Below are 19,423 nucleotides of genomic sequence, written 5' to 3' on the forward strand. Positions count from 1 at the left end.
TATCACTGTCTACCTGTGATTCCACTTTCAAGGAACTATGAACCTGCACTCCAAGGTCTCTTTGTTCAGCAACACTGCCCAGGATCTTACCATAAAGTGTATAATTCCTGCTCTGAGTTGCCTTTTCAAAATGCAACACCTCACTTTTCTAAATTAAACTCCATCTGCCGCTTCTCAGCCCGTCTGATCAAAGTCCTTCTGAGGTATATTCTGAGATCACCTTCTTCACTATATATTACACTTCCAATTTTGGTGTCATCTGTGAACTTAATTACCAATCCTCCTATATTCACATCCGAATCTTGTCAGACTTAACAATGAAGTTCCTGAAAACATTGAGTTAATTGTGTTTTAGCTGTCTGTTTTTTCCTTTTAAAAATAATACGGATTGAATACACCTCCTCATTCTTATTATACACAAAATTATCTGAAAAAAATCCGCAAGAAATCCAAGGTCTTGTAAAGCCCAGAAACATTCTTGATCCTTATCAACATTTCATACAATAACAGGGTTACTCTGTAACTGAAAGATAATCATCTTTTTTGAAAGAAAAGACTGCTGCAGAAATTATTGAATTATCAAAAGCCCCTATTCCATTCTATATTAATATTGCATTTATATTTAATGCAGCAAATAGTTGTTTTGTGAAAATTTGAACTCCCGGAGTCTTTCCTCTCTAGCCTAACCTGTTGAGTTCCTCAACTTCAGCCATATGCTGGAGTTAAGAGCTGTTTTTGTTCAGCGTTTTATGCACACACATTGCTACGGAAGAACTTGGATCTAAAATTCTCCTGTGGACCTCTCACTGACAGTTTCAGAATAAAATAGATCACCATGTTCCCTCCCATCTAAAACCTAGCACCATGATCCCCCTCAACTAAAATCTGGGTGTTGGGAGAAATTACTAGAGTGAGAGAGAAGTTACCTCTTTGTTAAAAAATAAAGTCAGTGTTCTATTTATGTAAATCTTTGAAGGCAATGACAACAACATTTCCCATTAGCGCTGAGTCATATAGTGTCAACCAAGATTCATACCTGATTGCTGTGGAAGAGGAGACAATTACCCACACAAAAGAAACAAATGTCTTTTCAGACAGAAGAATAGCGAGTCTGTGCACACATTCAAACCACGTGAGGTTGACTATAAACTATTAGTTCACATGTGGTCTAAATGCTACTGAAAAAAGTGCTGAATTCTGCTGTAACTGCAAATGTTCTGCTCAGCACAACATTGCACATATGCTATGCATGACCTGATTCCACACTACTAGCTGCAGAACTATCAATTCAACTTTTCCAGTGTCCAAACACTGCTTAAACATTACTGGGGTTTGGAAGCTAAGGTTTTGATGCAATCTGCTCATCAACTCATTTGATTAGCATCACCTATTACCTCTCTTACTCACCAGCTCGCCTCTGAACAAATTCTCAAAATATTATAGGTAAGTTTATTGTTTTTGACCAGCATATTTATACCCTGAAGTAACGAGCAAGCAACATGGATTTTTTTTAAAATCTACTTTAGGATCTACAAATTAAGTAGGTCACTCAGCTACTACAATCAAAACATAGCATAGATACAGAAAAGGAAAAATTTAGATTAGAATGTCTTTCATTTGAAGGGTGATTCTCTTGCAACAACCCTATTTATTGTCATGTTATAACTGTAAAAGTAAATATTTTGCCAGTTATCTGTCAGCAACATTATTATGCCACCCATCTGAAGGTCTGCAGCCATTTCGTAATCTTTGAAGTCTTACTTTGAAAAAACCATATCATTCTTTGAAGATACTTCTAGGAATTAGTACAATCGCTGTTGATTTAAAGGAAAAGTTATTTTGGAAGCTAAATTTAAAGAGCGTTACTTGATTTGGTCAGTGGACAAGTTCAATAATTCCTATTTCTATAGCATATCAGAAGACTGTGAACACTCAACCACAACAGAAAACAGCCATTTTGAAACCAACTGCAGAAATACAGAATATATATAAACTACTTGTAAAATGGCTGCTGCTAGGAATTCAAAATGAATCACTCTGTACTACGGATGTCCTCAAAAATGAAATAGGGCAATTTTTATTTCAGTACGTGCACTGAACAGCATTAGAGAAGCTTTACAATCTAAATTATCTGGTATTATGAAAGCACCGTTTAATTTTCACTTTTAACAAACCTGTTCAAGAGCTCAAGTATTTTCAGCACTGATCAGCATTGAATGGTATTTACCGCCCTGCATTCTATTGCATTTGCAAACAGTTAGCACTTTATTTGGATTGTATCCAGAAGGATAGTCTAGACAGATCAGAATGCAAATTGGATTAGATACCATCACCAAATTGTACGGTTAAAAGTGAAAAATTAATTTAAAAACAAAATTGAAGGTTTGGTCTTTCTGTTCACTTCACAATGTATAAATGCATTTAATACAGCACAATCCCAAAATTCAAATTCGCCCTAAATGGGCATCGCCTGCTATTGTCTTGATCTCCTAACACATTCAAATTTTAATGCAAAATTATAGTCATACACCAAATTTTCTGTTGCAATGCCAAGTCAACTGTGAGCGCAGATGAATGTCGGTAACTGAATAAAGTCAAACCTTAAAATAAAAGGTAGATGAAGGAGGAATCCCAGGATGCCAATGCTAGTTTGAGCTGTTCATGCTGACGGAATGTGGTTGTCAAAGAAACATGTCGTTATGCAGTAGTTATTGGGAAGCATATTGTATTCTCAGCAGTGACTAATAGCCAAGCAATTGATTTCATAAACTGTTCATGCTCCAGGTATGTAGGTTGGAAATCAGATAGAAAACAGCTTTCATTGACGATAACTTAGCGCATCTATTTTTAGTATGACTTCCACCTCTTCACCTCGTACTTAGTGTTGGAGAACAGCAGGCTGGTTAGAATCAAATGAACAATAAGATATGGAATGACACAATTAATATGTGCACTCACAGTTTCGATTATGAATTTACTGTCAAATACAGCACCATAGTCTTTTCAGAGCCATTGAAAACTAAAAGAGAGTGAATGGCAGCGCCTCACAGATGCGCTCATGTTTTAGAAATACATGTCCTGTAAAGCATTTTTTCTGATAAATCAACATTTTACACAAAAATGGAAAATAGTTTTTTCAAAGGTACTTTTCCTCTTTTTTTCCCTCCAAGATCCACTGCAGATTTTTCTTCTAAAAGAAAATGACACTTCAAAAGGTTTCTGATGAAAATGCTGCATACCAAGATGCTAAAGGTCATTAAACAACAGCATACTCAGTATTATGCATAACCTTACCTTCTGCCGTTGTTACAATTAAATGTAATAACCCCTCCCAACCCCTATTTCCAGTGCTTATGTACATCAACATAGGATGAATGAGTAAAATAGAATAACCGTGAATTCTGATGAGTAATCAGACACTTTCAATAAACGTCCTTAGCTGAAAACACAGCGAAAATATTTTTTCTTTATAAAAAGCAAGCTGTACGTAAATATCAACCAGGAGAAACATTATGCGCCAGGCATGCTAAAATCTATTGGCGAGGACAAGAAAAAAAGAAAGCATCAAACGTAATACAGTATTTTTACAAATTTCAAACAAGAATTTTTTTTTTTAAAAAGACACTGGACAACTGCCGTAATTACCTTTCCAAAACAAAATATCAAAACTCTCCAGTGCAGGAAGCTGTTGTTGCACTTGTGCTTCTCGCAGAAATGGTGTTCCTGAAAATTCAGATCGTCACCAAGACTGTTCTGTAAAAATAGCCCGTCTGCAAACCTGTGTAAGCTGTTGCGCGAAAACCATTCTCCCAGGGCTCAGAGGCTGACTACTGCAAAGGCCGCCTGTCACACTAGGTGAGAATCAACCCATGATATCACTGCCAAAAAGACGAGTCAGAAACATACAAGCAGTGGTACACAATGTGCACTACTGCTAAAAATAGACTGGTTACATCTGCTATTTGCATCATAAACCTGGATCTACAAATTCAATTCTACAAACTCTGGTAAACACCAACAGAAACGACATTTGGACGGAGAGATGTCCAGCAGTACCGACTGGCATTACAAATGGGAAAAAAAATTTTTTGAAAAACAAACAAAATCTCATTGCAAACAGAGTCACTAAGGGACATGGACGGTATTTCAGTAATCTATCATTTTGAGCTATATTAAGCATTTTTTTTAAATTAAAAAGCTTTTTTGCTTTATGTTGTAATACAGTCCAAACTATACTCACCGATGCTGTCAAGGCAACGTACTGCATGGTATTTACATATCACATTTCAAACACAAGGACATCAGACACAGTAATCAATACATGGCACGTTCGGAAAAGAAGCAGTATTAAACCTGTCTGCCATTTTTGGTTTGCAGTAGTAAGCTTAGTCTTGTTGTATACTGCACCATAGCTAGGGAAGGGGGAGGGGCAGCTCACCTTAAATTCTGTAGCTGTCAACTACATGGTGCTGATTCAGATGGATAGGAGGCAACAGTAAAATGCTGTTGTCATGCACTGATGATGCAAGATGAGCCCCGATCACCAAATTAAAAATAAAAGGCAGTGCAACCAAATTCTGCTGTGATGGGAGAACATGCACACCACACGTTTAGAGCTGGCTGCTTCCTGTCCAGTCAGTCTGCTTTACAGCTCAGTTCGAAAAGCCCAGTTGTAGTTCATCGCAAATGCAGTGCAAAAATAAAAAAGGATGGCAGGAGCATCACCATTAGGTGGAAGTATTTGACAGAAACAGGCGATCCTTGGTCGCATTCATCAAATGCAATTTAATACAGATCTTGAATCTTTTGCTGAATCCTGAAGTAAATGTTTGAGCATTGAGATTCTCCCTGAAAAGCAAAAATCTTAAAAACCTTCAGTCCCTCAAATTCTCTGCTGTGATGCTGTATTAATCGGTCTATTTCTGCACCAACAACCACACAGGCAGATCTCTTGTCACATGAGCAGTCATTGGTGTTTACAGAACATATTTAATATGGAAACAGAAGCATTGCAAATTTTTGCAGGGTTGCACGGCCTCACAACACCCGGGTGCATTGTGAAATTCTACTTCCTTTAGATTATTTTTAAATGATTAGTTTTAAAAAAAACAAAAAGCAAAGACAATCAAATATAAACGACAGATTTTATTTGACATTATGGTTGCTTTACTCCTGGTCTGGAGCTTGAAAATAATTACTGTATGAAAAATGGTAAAATTTTGTGGTCTAAGTAGCTATTGAGAGAGTTTAGAAACATAAATTGGAGGGGGGTGGTGGTGGGGAAAGAGAGGCTTCTCCAAAAAAAATGTTTCCCACCCAGTTCTCAATTGCCATGTTATTATAGCTGTAATCTTCTTTAGGTTACCTTCATTAATGCCCTAATAGCAGTGATGCAACTGAGCATTTAATTAACTATATGTTGTCAAGAAGGAAAAATACGCATATCAAAAACATTGGCTGATATTACATTGAAAAGGCTGACATTTCCTCAAAACTGGTCAATTGAAAATCAGTTTCAGTGTCCAAATCCCCTCTTTGTGGGCAACTCAGTTTCCCTTTTAAGAGTGGCTAATCACTACTTGTATCTGCTTTGAGTTACCTCCCTCCTTTACATTTCGCATTGGCACATTTGTTTTTATAAACAAAGCAGCACAGAACTCCACCCAGTGATATGTATTTAATGTTGTTTCATTTTGCTTCAATAATTATTCCTGAACTCTAGAAGTCAAGGTGAGAATCGATGTTGCAAGAATTGATGTCAACAGTGGGGGAAATCCTGAATACCAGCTTGGTTTTCCTGAACACGTCACCAAACCCAAAATGCGACTAGTTTAGATACTGCCTACCCCCTGAAACAATGGATTAGCATTGCATCATTTCCATTTGCCAGAAGCAAAGTCTTATTGGCTGATAGTCAGTTGATGGTAATTTCTGTAATACAACAATAACCAAAAACAGCTTAAACATTCAAATGCAGAGCTCAGTAATCATTAGGCTTAGATGCATAGTGGTCTTTAGGATTAATATAAAACCACTTTCCCAGTGAAGTAACCATAGTGCTAGAAGGCAGCCTGCCTCAAAAGTGTTTACAATAAAAGGAATGCAGTAACCATTACTGCTTGTATTGCAATATTATTTTCCTTTCAAAGATTTTTTGTACAAAATGTTAATAGTTTTCACAGTGAAAAGGGACAAAGACAAATCCACAGACACAGCAGGAAAGTTACTGAGAGCGGTGGCCCAGATATGGGAAAAGTATCTTGAAAGCTCTACCTCGATACCAACTAATGGCATCCTGTTACTGGAGACACCTGACTTGTCCTTCTATTTTTAAGCTTCATGCCACACATAAACCAGTCTTTTTAAAGGCCGAAAGTGCAAATGTTCAGGTAGGCCTCTTAGTTCACTTGGAGAAAGTGAGGACTGCAGATGCTGGAGATCAGAGCTGAAAATGTATTGCTGGAAAAGCGCAGCAGGTCAGGCAGCATCCAAGGAACAGGAGAGTCGACCTTTCGGGCACGAGCCCTTCTTCAGGAATGAGGAAAGTGTGTCCAGCAGGCTAATATGAAAGGTAGGGGGGAGGAACTTGGGGGAGGGGCGTTGGAAATGCGATAGGTGGAAGGAGGTTAAGGTGAGGGTGATAGGCCGGAGTGGGGGTGGGGGCGGAGAGGTCAGGAAGAAAATTGCAGGTTAGGAAGGTGGTGCTGAGTTCGAGGGTTGTGACTGAGACAAGGTGGGGGGAGAGGAAATGAGGAAACTGGAGAAATCTGAGTTCATCCCTTGTGGTTGGAGGGTTCCTAGGCGGAAGATGAGGCGCTCTTCCTCCAGCTGTTGTGTGGCTGTGGTCTGGCGATGGAGGAGTCCAAGGACCTGCATGTCCTTGGAGGAGTGGGAGGGGGAGTTGAAGTGTTGAGCCACGGGGTGGTTGGGTTGGTTGGTCCGGGTGTCCCAGAGGTGTTCTCTGAGGCGTTCTGCAAGTAGGCGGCCTGTCTCCCCAATATAGAGGGGGCCACATCGGGTGCAGCAGATGCAGTAAATGATGTGTGTGGAGGTGCAGGTAAATTTGTGGCGGATATGGAAGGAAGTAAAGGATATCCTTCCATTCCTGAAGAATGGCTCATGCCCGAAACGTCGACTCTCCTGCTCTTTGGATGCTGCCTGACCTGCTGCGCTTTTCCAGCAACACATTTTCAGCTCTTCCTTCACTTGGCCAAACCCAGGGCTCTAATATTCATAGACATACTTGGAGAGCTTTTACCCCAAGTTCTCAAAACCACATCTTTACATTTAGGAGCACAGCTAATGGAATGAGAACCATTCATCTATAATGTAAAACTAGTTTGAGAGGAAAGTAGAGCATAAACTGATTTATGGCCCTCAATCCCTGGTTAGAGCTAACCCAGATCAGAAACATTCCTTCTATAATCCCTCTCACTTAAGTTTACTCAGATCTCAAAACACTTATTTTCAAGTTAGATAGCTAAATAAATCTTTGGTGAATATTACCTTCTTCCAAATAGCTTTTTTTTAAAAAAGCAAGGCGTTAGCCAGGCCATGAAGTATCCCAGATATAATAAAAATGTGTCTGGGACAAAATTTTCAAAAACATGCTCCCAATTTAAAGAGTCTCTAGAGAGGTAATTTATGCAATTACATACGGAAGGCTAAATGAAATGATTGGCAAAGGTGAGGACTGCAGATGCTGGAGATTAGAGTCACGTGTGTGGTGCTGGAAAAGCACAGTAGGTCAGGCAGCATTTGAAGAGCAGGAAAAATTGACATTTTGGGCAAAGGCCCTTCATCAGGAATGAGGCTGGGAGCCTTGGGGGTGGAGAGATAAAGCGGGGGGGAGGTAGCTGAGATTGCGATAGGCGGACGGAGGTGGGGATAAAGGTGGTAGGTCGGAGAGAAGGGTGGTGCAGGAAGATTTTATAAAGACTTTATAAAGCTCTGGTTAGGCCCCATTTGGAGTACTGTGTCCAGTTTTGGTCCCCACACCTCAGGAAGGACATATTGGCACTGGAGCGTGTCCAGCGGAGATTCACACGGATAATCCCTGGAGTGGTAGATCTAACATATGAGGAACGGCTGAGGATCCTGGGATTGTATTCATTGGAGTTTAGAAGATTAAGGGGAGACTTAATAGAGACATACAAGATAATACATGGCTTGGAAAGGGTGGACGCTAGGAAATTGTTTCCGTTAGGCGAGGAGACTAGGACCCGTGGACACAGCCTTAAAATTAGAGGGGGTCAATTCAGAACAGAAATGCGGAGACATTTCTTCAGCCAGAGAGTGGTGGGCCTGTGGAATTCATTGCCGCAGAGTGCAGTGGAGGCTGGGACACTAAAATGTCTTCAAGGCAGAGATTGATAGATTCTTGTTGTCTCGAAGAATTAAAGGCTACGGGGAGAATGTGGGTAAGTGGAGTTGAAATGCCCATCAGCCATGATTGAATGGCAGAGTGGACTCAATGGACCGAATGGCCTTACTTCCACTCCTATGTCTTATGGTCTTAAGATGGACAGGTAGGACAGATCATGAGGATGGTGCTGAGCTGGAAGGTTAGAACTGGGGTAAGGTGGGGGGAGGGAAATAAGGAAACTGGTGAAATCTACATTGATGCCCTGGGGTTGAAGTGTTCGGAGGTGGAAGATGAGGTGTTCTTCCTCCAGGCATCGGGTGGTAAGGGAGTGGCAATGAAAGTGATTGGTCAACTTTTACAATTTTATTGTTAAAAAGAAATTAACATGTAGTACAGAGTGATTGGTATACAGTACTGTAATACGAAAGACAATCCAAGAAACTATTTTACTTCCCAATGTTGAATCTTATTACTGATTTGTTGTTACTTTATATTCCAAGGAAGTAGTAAGGTCTTCCCTCTCAGTTATGACACAAAACATTCCACCAGAGGTGGTGATGTTTGAGGACAAGACTTCTAATTTTTCAATAAATAGATTCCGAAGTTTATACTGTTCTTAATCTAGTTCTTTCATATACCGAATTATGGGGTGTTACCTTTGTGGAGATTTGTTTCTCTTTCCACTAACTATAGCAGGTTTTATCATTCACTGTAATTCTAAATTATTCCATGGTTAAGAATGTCTCATCATGGAGTCTCATTGTAAAGTCAAAGTGTTTATAGTTTTATAGTTATGCTCTAACTTGGGTTACTTATTTTCATTGTGTTTTATCCTAAAACGTTTTAAGAAAAAAGTTCAGTAACCTCCTCTTTCTCTTTTGGGTCACTTTAGGATCATATAACATCTGTTTCTTATTCGATGATGTTCCATTTCATGATTGATCATTTGTACTTGAATTGATAATGGTTCTACCCTGTACCAACTTGAGCAGAGTTTGGCATGTTTTAGACTTGAAGGCTTCTTAATTTTTTTAAAAAATGAATTCACAAGGATTATCGATACCAGTCTGTTCTATAATTTAATTAATGGTGTATCTTCTTGACCTTTTCAGCCGAAAAGGGTAACTTTAAAAAAATTCCACTGAAGCAAAAATTTCTCTTTAACTAGAAAAGGAATCAGGGTTATTGATCCATGGTTTTTAAAAAGGGAATCCATGGATTCTTTCACTTAATCTTTTACCCATAAAAAAGAAAGCTTGACAGAGAGCTCAACGAATGGAAGAAAGGAAACCAATTGTTAGAGTCATAAAACCATTCAGATTCCATCAAATAGGAGAGAGAAGCCAAATGGATGGCTAAGAGTTTGCCCAAATCCCTTAAGTGCACTATGGAAAACAATCAGAATCCATTGGAACAGATCAATATTCCCTCGAGACAATGTGGCCACACAACTGCTTAGAAGCTCAGTGTGCACATAGGCTTCCAATTCTGAAAGCTGCAGCTGTGCATAGGCCTCAGAGATCCACACAGCAGCAAGAAGAATTAGAGGGAACCTAGGAGCAGATGTGCAACAGTCTGTGAAAAGCACCAGCAAGACTGCAGAAAGTTCAGAGTCAGGGTTTAACTTTGAAATACAAGCAGAAACAGAAATGAAACTTACAGATCCCTTTGTTCATTGCTGCAGTCCAAATAAGAGAGACTGAAGATGTAGCATTACTATTCAGTTGTCGGGCCACGGGAAAATAGCCTTTGTGGAGATTTGTTTCTCTTTCCACTAACTATAGCAGGTTTTATCATTCACTGTAATTCTAAATTATTCCATGGTTGAGAATGTCTCATCATGGAGTCTCATTGTAAAGTCTTTTTGTAGTTTTTACAGTAATGTTATACCTTGGGTTTATTGGTTACTTATTTTCATTGTGTTTTATCCATCACCCTAACCTCCTTACTGTACTTCTGAATCTCTAAAATAAATCTAGATTTGCCACTGCTTTCCAATTCTACAGGACAGCACAGCTGGTTTATAATTTTCAGACTTCAAGAACTGGTTCAATCCAATATTACCAATTGCCATACAGATTTCCCTTTGTGAATACATGGTGTATGATTGGAAGGATAAATGAAAGTGGGATCTATAACAGGCATTAGATTTGCCCAAGTTCTCCTCTCTGGTGCACCTAGCTGATGCTTCATGCCAGACAATACACACCATGGAGTGTGGGCTTTATAAGTGGAATGGCCTACAGTACCCAATTTAAAGAGTTGATGTAAGAAAGGTTATGATTTGGAGATGCTGGTTTTGATCTGGGGTGTACAAAGTTAAAAATCACACAACACCAGGTTATTGTCCAACAGGTTTATTTGGAAGCACTCGCTTCTGTCAAGGGCCACATGTCGGCTGATGTGCAATAGCATTCCCGCATGAAAAGGTATCCTGTACAAAGTACCTACCCAGAGAATTCAACCCCTACACAACACGAATCCTGTGGGGACTGGAGAAGGGTGACTGGAAAGAACAGAGATTTTGAAGTCCCTGGCTTCAGACCAACACATAAATGATGAAGTTTGACAGTCATTTCAATCTTGGAAAGAGAGAGCGTTTCAGCTTACATCACAACTGAGCAACTTACTCAGGATTCTCTCTGTTCACCCTGTATGGGAAAAGGGGCTAGAAAACAAACAATCTGTTCAATCACCAACTTGACTGGAAAACCACATCCACCAGGCTTAACCACCTGCAGTCAGAAAATCAAAATGAAATTCAGATGTCAGAACCTGGCATGAACGAACCTTTATGGATAAAAAGCAGAACAACCATCCAAAATGGAGAATTGCCTTGGTTTCCTATGAACTCAATGCATCCCTCCATTAAGATCAACAGAGAATTCTCCAAAGTATTTAACATTTCCCCTACCTAGCAAGCTACCTCTCATCTAAGGCTGACATCAATACAGAGATCCAACATCACAACCAATCTGTGAGCACCATCTTTGGAAACCTCAGGATGACAGCCTTTGCCAACTTGACATTTGCACTGTTACTAAAGATAGTTATCCTTCCGGCTCTTCTATATGGTTCTGAAACTTGGACTATGTACAGATGCCATTTCAAAGACCCTTATAGAGTCATAGAGATGTACAGCATGGAAACAGACCCTTTGGTTCAACCCGTCCATGCCGATCAGATATCCCAATCCAATCTAGTCCCATCTGCCAGCACTCAGCCCATATCCTTCCAAACCCTTCCTATCCATATACCCATCCAAATGCCTCTTAAATGTTGCAATTGTACCAGCCTCCACCACTTCCTCTGGCAGCTCATTCCATACATGTACCACCCACTGTGAGTAAAAGTCTGCATCAGCTGGAGGCGACTGGCTTGCTAACGTGTGCATCCTTGAAGCAAACAACAGCACCTGCATCGAGTTCGTGATCATCCAAAACCAACTCCACCGGGCTGGACACATGTTTAGGAAGGCAGAGTTCTGAATACCAATGCAAATCATCTTCGCCCAGCTCAAGGAAGGCAACTGAGCAACAGGAGGACAAAGGAGGTGTTTCAAAGATTCCCTAAAAGCTTCCCTCATGCAATGCCATAATATCAATGCATCGGAGACACTTGTTAAAAAAAAACTGATTTGGAGGAACCTGTTGTATGAAGGGACAGAAATTCTTTGTAACACCAGTCAGCAAGAGGAAGTACAGAAAAAAAAGAACTGAAGAAAGGAATTCCAACAGTCTGAAGGTCATGGACCACTTCCACGTCCTGGAAACACCTGCCAAATGCATGATTGGAGACGCAGCTCTAGGATTGGATTCATCAACAACACATGGACCCACAAGACATGTGACCAGCGACACAGGCTTTTCTAGGTGGACAATCACACTCATTAGTGAGTGATTGCTAACAACGAGTCCAGAAGATATTGTAAAGTTGAACTATTCACTCAAAATCAAGAATGCCCCTCAATTGCAGACAGCTAATCAAAATTCTCATTTTTTCAAGAGGTGGAAGACTTCACAACTTCAGCATTCATCACACCAATAACATGTTTTGTTTGCTGCTAAATGGATTCCTCAAAGAACAGTGTATGACAATGGAACCCAATTCGTCTCTAGAAAATTAAAGAAATTCACATTGAATAGGTTTGTCACCATCACCGCTTTCCCAGAGGAGACATGCTTTTGTGGGAAAGGATGTCCAGACAATCAGGAGAAACCCCACCCCCCCCCCAAAAAAAAAAGCAGGAGATGTTTGCAGTTCTGGTCACCCTGTTATAGGAAGGGCAATTTATATTATTAAACTGGGGAGGGTGCAGAAACGTTTTACCAGGATGTTGCTGGGATTGGAGGATTTGAGTTATAAAAATAGGCTGAGAGCTTTTTCCACTAGAGCATAGGAGGTTGAGGAGTGACATAATAGAGCTTTATAAAATTATGAGAGGCATAAGTAAGGTGAATAACAAAAGGTCTTTTCCCTAAGGTGGGGGAGTTCAAAACTAAGGGGCATATTTTTAAGGTAAGGAGAGAAAGATTTAAAAAGGACACAAGGGGCAACTTTTTGTTTTACACAGCATGATTCATGTGTGGAATGAACTGCCAGAGAAAGTGGTAGGTGCAGTTGCAGTTACACTGTTTAAAAGACATTTGGATAGGTACATGAATAGGAAAGGTTTGGAGGGATATGAGCCAAATGCAGGCAAGTGGGACGAGTTTAGTTTGGGAATTGAGTTGGCCTGAACGGTCTGGGGTGATAAAGCGTGGCGCTGGATGAAGCACAACAGGTCAGAAAACATCCGAGGAGCAAGAGAGTTGATGTTTTGGGCAGGCCCATGTTGTATGACTCTATAGCTCAAAAGGAAAACCCCAAACCTCATTCAGTTGTCATTCCAATGTGCTTGTCTCAAGGCAGGAACTCAATAATGTTCAGAACTGTGCGTGTTGCTGGAAAACCGAATCAGTCCTTGCCTTTCCAAATACATGTACATTCTATCCCTCAGGATTCCCTCCAACAACTTGCCCACCACCGAGGTCAGGCTCACCAGTCTGTAGTTCCCTGGCTTGTCTTTACCACCCTTCTTAAACAGTGGCACCACATTTGCCAACTTCCAGTCTTCCGGCAACTCAACTATGACTATCGATGATACAAATATCTCAGCAAGAGGCTCTCCAATCACTTCTCTAGCTTCCCACAGAGTTCTCAGGTACATCTGATCAGATACTGGGGATTTATCCACCTTTAACCGTTTCAAGACATCCAGCACTTCCTCCTCTGTAATCTGGACATTTTGCAAACTGTCACCATCTATTTCCCTACAGTCTATATCTTCCATATCCTTTTCCACAGTAAATACTGCAAAATATTCAATTAGTATCTCCCCCATTTTCTGTGGATTCACACAAAGGCCACCTTGCTGATCTTTGAGGGCCATCAATTGAGCCAAGAAAATATAAAACAACACAGCCAAGCAAGATTTTCCCTGTTAGGCAGCTAGAAGGAAAGACAGACAGCACCTCACTGCTGCACTGTTAAGTGGAGATCAGCAAGTCAACAAGCATGCCAAGTCACTACTGATTTGCCTAAAGGACAGACTGTATTTATGTCGGATCTAAACCTGAAAACCTGTCACTCAGAATCATAGAGTCACACAGCACAGAAAACTTTAACTAACCAGTGAGACAATATTACCAGGTTCCTCAAACAGTGTGACATCAGCATCACCTGCATTTGACAGAATTAACAACATTAAGCAGGACTTCTATAACATCAAGAGCACCACACACTCTGCCAATGCAGCTTGCTAACTCCCCATGGAGAGTGGTGAAAGCCAAATCCATGAGATGCAGATACAGTAATGTTTGAATATTTTCAGAAAAGAAAGACAGAGGTTACTAATTTGGCTGCTGCTGAGTTACCAAGTTACACACCCTACAACAGGAATAGGATTTTCCTCCTCTCCTGTACAAGTCATAGCTCCAAACCACTCAGAAAGCAAGCCTTCCTAAAAAGTGCTTAGTTTTCTCCCAATACCAGGATTCTTTATATTTTTCCTGTTCTTTAATCCACTACTTGCCACGATAGTGGGCGGCACGGTGGCACAGTGGTTAGCATTGCTGCCTCACAGGGCTAGAGACCCGGGTTCAATTCCCGACTCAGGCGACTGACCGTGTGGAGTTTGCACATTCTCCCCGTGTCTGCGTGGGTTTCCTCCGGGTGCTCCGGTTTCCTCCCACAGTCCAAAGATGTGCAGGTCAGGTGAACTGGCCATGCTAAATTGCCTGTACTGTTAGGTGAAGGGGTAAATGTAGGGAATGTGTCACTCTCAACAAGGCAGGTTGTAGGAGTGCCCAGGGCAATGCCATTCCAGCAGTGGCAAAACAGCAAGAGTTCATTCAGAGAAAATGGAAGCTTTTCTTAGCCATTGACTCTGTCAATATACAATTCACAACCTCTACCATAAACACTAATTTATGAAATTACCATTTTCTAGCAAATGGTCTCCAGATCTTTCATCCATTCCAGGGAGCTTGACTGGGTAGATGTGGAAAGGTTGCTTCCTCTTGTGGAGGGTTGGGGGTTAGGAAGTCTACAGTCACAGCGTATAATCTCAGGACAAGGATTCACAAATTTAAGATAGAGATGGGGAGGAAGTTCTTCTCTCCAACAGGACCGAATCTGTGAAATTCTTTACCACAGAGGGCTATCGAGGCTGAGTCATTAAGTACATTCAAGGCTGAAATAATTTTTTTTAAATCAGTAAGGGAATCAAGGATTATAGAGATAAAGCAGGAATAATCAGAGGATTATCAGATCATAGAAACAGGAGCAAGCACTTCTCTGCCATTCAATCTGATTAGAGCTGATTATCCAACTCAGGCCTCTGTTCTTATTGTCACCCATCCTTCCTGAAGTCATGACCATCCATGACCTCACTGAACCGGGGGAGGGGGGGGGGGGTGTGGCTGAATGGCCAACTCTGCTCCTATACCTAATGGTCACATGCACAAGAGGACCATCATCTTGTTGCAAATTGCCATGCCTTTACAATTTGGATTCCTGATAAAAACAACACTTGGGCCTAGGGCTCAGATTTACCAGTTTGAGGCACAGTCTTGAGATTTTAATCATTTTGGAGTTGTCAGACTGATTAAAAATCAGTTACTCACCATTTCTAATGACTTGGTTTTCATGTACTCAATGCAAAATCTGACCCTGTACCCTGGCTCCATTTTGTTGCTTATTTCAGATTTGAACCAGGTTTCTTTTCTTTACTAGTAGTGTTCCCCCCAAAATTTACTTATTACATAGAACAGTACAGCATGGAGCAGACCTTACAGCCAACTATGTCTGTGACAACCAAGATGCCATTCTAAACTAATCTCATCTGCCTGCATATGGTCTCCCTATTCTCTGTCTACATGACTATCTGCTGCAAAGCTAGTTTACGCTCGGCCAACATGATCAACCCCTAGAGGGTGTATACCTTTATGTAATGGGGGAGAAAATTCAGAACTACTTGAAACAGTTAACCCTCTCTCTGAAGTTTCTTCACTCACTGAGGAAGAAACTAACGCCTCCCAATATCCACTAGCAAACCCAGGGGATTACGTGGTCAAAAATTGGGAAAGAAACCAGGTCAACGCTGGAGCAGCCCCTTTCAAATCTTGCTAACACCACCAATCTCAGTTAAAGTTGAAGGACGCTCAAACTGGGTTCATCGATGTACATGTACATGTATTTGGAAAGGCAAGGATTGATTAGAGATAGTAAACATGGCTTTGTGCGTGGGAAACCATGTCTCACAAACTTGGTTGAGTTTTTTGAAGAAGTAACAAAGAAGATTGATGAGGGCAGAGCAGTAGATGTGATCTATATGGACCTCAGTAAGGCGTTCAACAAGGTTCCCCATAGGAGACTGATTAGCAAGGTTAGATCTCATGGAATACAGGGCGAACTAGCCATTTGGATACAGAGCTGGCTCAAAGGTAGAAGACAGAGTGTGGTGGTGGAGGGTTGTTTTTCAGACTGGAGGCCTGTGACCAGTGGAGTGCCACAAGGATCGGTGCTGGGTCCTCTACTTTTTGTTATTTACATAAATGATTTGGATGCGAGCATAAGAGGTACAGTTAGTAGGTATGCAGATGACACAAAAATTGGAGGTGTAGTGGACAGCGAAGAGGGTTACCTCAGATTACAACAGGATCTGGACCAGATGGACCAATGGGCTGAGAAGTGGCAGATGGAGTTTAATTCAGATAAATGCGAGGTGCTGCATTTTAGGAAAGCAAATCTTAGCAGGACTTATACACTTAATGGTAAGGTCCTCGGGAGTGTTGCTGAACAAAGAGACCTTGGAGTGCAGGTTCATATCTTCTTGAAAGTGGAGTCACAGGTAGATAGGATAGTGAAGAAGGCATTTGGTATGCTTTTCTTTATTGGTCAGAGTATTGAGTACAGGAGTCGGGAGGTCATGTTGCGGCTGTACAGGACATTGGTTAGGCCACTGTTGGAATATTGCATGCAAGTCTGGTCTCCTTCCTATCAGAAATATGTTGTGAAACTTGAAAGGGTTCAGAAAAGATTTACAAGGCTGTTGCCAGGGTTGGAGGATCTGAGCTACAGGGAGAGGCAGAACTGGCTGGGGCTGTTTTCCCTGGAGCGTCAGAGGCTGAGGGGTGACTTTATAGAGGTTTACAAAATTATGAGGGTCATGGATAGGATAAATAGACAAAGTCTTTTCCCTGGGGTCGGGGAGTCCAGAACTAGTGGGCATAGGTTTAGGGGGAAGAGGGGAAAGATATAAAAGAGACCTAAGGGGCAACGTTTTCAAGCAGAGGGTGGTACATGTATGGAATGAGCTGCCAGAGGAAGTGGTGGAGGCTGGTTGCAACGTTTAAAAGGCATTTGGATGGGTATATGAATAGGAAGGGTTTGGAGGGATATGGGCAGCATGCTGGCAGGTGGGACTAGATTGGGTTGGGATATCTGGTCGACATGGACGGGTTGGACCGAATGATAGGACAGCATGGAAACAGATCCTATGACTCTATCTGATGATCTATCTGTAAGAAGATTACACCTTGACCAGGAGAAGACACAGAAGGGAGATCTTTTCGATACTCTTTGGAGTTTTTGAATTCTGTAATGTGGATGGATGTTTGATATTGAAAAAGTGACCTACTCAGGAAATGCATGCAAACACCTATTTACAGAGGTCTATGAATGCTGAAAAAATCGAATGTTGTTAAATGTTGGGTTTGTACCTATATCGCCATCCATTCGAGGGAAGGAATACCTATCCAATCCCTCCCCTTCTATACAGCAGAGACAGTTGAGTGGATGTTATGTCGGAGTCACATAAGGATTAATAGGGATGTGAGAATGTGGGAATCTGCAGGTTGTGAGATGACTAAATTTTCAACATGGTATCAGCCCACATAAAATAATGACTCAGTTCCCCCTTCCTTACAGTCCGTTCAAATAATGCCACAGGTTCCCTATGCTTCAGAAAATCAGGAAAGGGAAAGTTGATGGGCCACAGTAGGTGCAACCTTACATTTGACTGGTAAGGCCCAGTAGTAAACATTTCTGATAACAGGATGTTTAACTGTAATTGGCCCAAAGTGTGGGATATAACTTCTAATAGTCGCCTATATAACCTATATCTAATATAACTACCCGGCGCCTGGAGGAAGAATGCCTCACCTTCCGCTTTGATTCATGTGGATTTCACCAGTTTCCTCATTTCCTCTCCCCCTACATTATCCCAGTCCCAAGACTCCAACTTGGCTCCACCCTCTTGACCTGTCCATTGTCTTTCCTATCAATCTGTTCCAACCTCCTCTCTGACCCATCACTCATCCCCACCTTCATTTTCTTAACGCACTCTCAGCTCCATCCCCAGCCCATTCATCTCTCAGCCCCTCGGCCTACATGCCTCATTCCTGATGAAGGGCTTATGCCCAAAACATCAGTTCTTCTGCTCCTCGGATGCTGCCTGACCTGCTGGGCTTTTCCAGCATCCGACCAGACTCTGAACATCCTAGTGATATGCTGATCAAATACAACAGATTGGCAGGGAATTCCATGATTATAATCCACTGGTTTGGTTGGGTCACGGAATGTTTGATTGGATCTTTAAGGCCTTTTTACTACAGCTAGTATAAATAGGATTGCTTGTGCCAATGTATTTTCAATTGAATTGTTAATATACCTGTATAACTGATTGTCATGATATGACAAAAGGAGGGAATGTGGAATTGTGTGAAACAGGTAGTTGCACGATGGGACATTGATGACTGCATCAGCGCCATCTTGTGCTCCCATGAGCAGGTCAAACAGTTCAATTTCACTAACACCTTCTACCTCGACCTCAAATTCACCCGGACCATCTCTAACACCTCCCTCCCCTTCCCAGACCTCTCAATCTCCATCAACGAGGACCGACTCAACACTGATATTTTTTACAACCCACAACTACCTGGATTACACCTCCTCCCACCCTCCCTATTGTAGAAATGTGATCCCGTATTCACAATTCCTCCGCCTCCTCCACATCTGGTCCCACGAGGACCAGTCCTACCACAGAACACACCAGGTAGCCTCCTTCTTTAAAGACTGAAATTTCCCCTCCCACATGGTTGAAGATGCCCTCCAACACATCTCATCCATATCCTGCACCTCCGCCCTCAAATCTCACACCTCCAACCGCAACAAGACCAGAACCCCTTTGGTGCTCACCTTCCACCCCACCAACCTCCGCATAATCGCATCATTTGCCGACATTTCCACCATCTATAAATGGACCCCACCACCAGGGATATATTTCCCTCCATTCTATCTGCTTTCTGCAAAGACTGTTCCCTTTGCGACTATCTGGTCAGGTCCTCGCCCTGCAAGGAGCCACCCTCCCATCCTGGCACCTTCCCCTGTCACCACAGGAATTGCAAAACCTGTGCCCACACCTCCCCCCCTCACTTCTATCCAAGGCCCCAAACTAGCCTTCCACATCCAAAGTTTCACCTGCACGTCCACCAATGTCATTTATGTATCTGTTGC

General features: G+C 41.6%; 1 protein-coding gene across 4 annotated transcripts in view; it reads right to left on the reverse strand.

Moving 5' to 3' along the window:
• zbtb38 (zinc finger and BTB domain containing 38) overlaps window positions 1–19,423 on the reverse strand; it is a 117,482-nt gene that overhangs the window by 58,781 nt on the left and 39,278 nt on the right. Inside the window, exon 1 of one of the 4 annotated variants that reach the window (XM_060833993.1) lies at window positions 4,439–4,723. The exons of 2 other annotated variants lie outside the window; for them this stretch is intronic. The gene's annotated coding sequence lies outside the window, so the exon portion shown is untranslated. Of the gene's footprint in view, window positions 1–4,240; window positions 4,261–4,438; window positions 4,724–19,423 lie in introns of those variants that run through there. One more of the 4 variants, XM_060833992.1, reaches the window with a different exon arrangement.

This window comes from Hemiscyllium ocellatum, chromosome 13 (assembly GCF_020745735.1).
Source record: "Hemiscyllium ocellatum isolate sHemOce1 chromosome 13, sHemOce1.pat.X.cur, whole genome shotgun sequence".
Classification (NCBI taxonomy): domain Eukaryota; kingdom Metazoa; phylum Chordata; class Chondrichthyes; order Orectolobiformes; family Hemiscylliidae; genus Hemiscyllium; species Hemiscyllium ocellatum.